We start from the raw sequence: 1386 nt of genomic DNA, 5'->3' as shown, positions 1-1386 counted from the left end.
GTGCCTCTGAAATCTTACAAAAGACAAGTATGGTTGCTTGGACCATGGCTTTGTTATGAACAATTAGAATTGAACACATTGTTCGTCTTCCATGTTAGGTATAAAATCGCACAGTTTATGTTCAACCTGGCATCTGAACGCAACTTACTTGAACTGAGAAAGTCTCTTTTACTCATTTTCTATATAAACTTCCAACTGCTTGACATAGATTTTCAACTGAAATAAAAATATTCCACTGTTTGAAGCAGACATTTGGAAGATCTATTTTTGCAAACACCTGATGCTACTTAGGAGTTATTTCATGTGCCTAAACAAAGAGCAAGAAAAAAGGAAAAAAAAAAAAACTCAGCATTTATCTTGTTTATCAACAAGAATCCTGGATATTAGAACAGTGGAATTGTAGTTTGAATTTAAATGGCAAAAACAGAAGGGCTCCTATCAAATCAATAAGATTATGAAATATTATCAAAGTAGAACAACTTCTTTTAAGGAAGAATTTTCTTAATGTAAATTTTAAGTGGGTAAATAAGGACATGAAAATAAAATGCTGGAAGCAGTAAGCAGATATAGTAGTTGTCTTTAAATTAAACAGCTTGAAATTCACACACACACACACACACACACACACACACACACTCATATCGATTTGGAACTTTAAAACATCTATATAATTTGAGTGTTCTATCACAGCTAAACCCAAAATGCCAGTTGGTCGTGCCACTGGAGACCACTTTTATCACACACCATGTAAACTAAACAATTTAGTCACGTTGTATGCTTTCAACAAGTGAGAAAAGAAGACTTAAAACTCAGCTAACTGGATGCTGGAAATGCAATAAAATTCCAACTACCTCTTACAAAATTCAAACTTGTGTTTTTCTTTACTGTGCACTCATTTATTTTCCCCTGTCATATGTGATATAATGCTTAACGTATCAAAAAGTAGAAGCAGGTCCAGAAAATATTTGAATCCCAATTTCCCAAAAATTTCCAAAAACTTTTCAAATAAATCACCAAGGTCATACAGGCTAAGTATGATCTTGGTTGACCTTGTGTGATAAAAATATGTATCCACCGAATGGCAGTGCTTATTTCTCATGTAAGGTATTATTTGTAGTCTAGATCATTTTACTTAAACAAAACCAGAAAAGCATCAAAGAATGTATAAGAATGAACACATCTACGTAGTAGACAACGTGAAATTGTCAGGCTATAGTGCACTAGCAATTAGTACACTACAGAGCCAAAGCAAATCTATGCAATAAATTTAAGGCAAAACTTTATTTTTTGTATGTACAATTACTTATTGTAACTTTATACCAATTCCACTCACTTGATCTAAGATTTCAAACCCAGAGTCAAATCCTTCAGACATACTATAAAGAG

The sequence above is a fragment of the Chinchilla lanigera genome, unplaced genomic scaffold (genome assembly GCF_000276665.1).
Source record: "Chinchilla lanigera isolate Chin_1 unplaced genomic scaffold, ChiLan1.0 scaffold00002, whole genome shotgun sequence".
In the NCBI taxonomy this organism is placed as follows: domain Eukaryota; kingdom Metazoa; phylum Chordata; class Mammalia; order Rodentia; family Chinchillidae; genus Chinchilla; species Chinchilla lanigera.
This window is presented reverse-complemented; position numbering follows the sequence as displayed.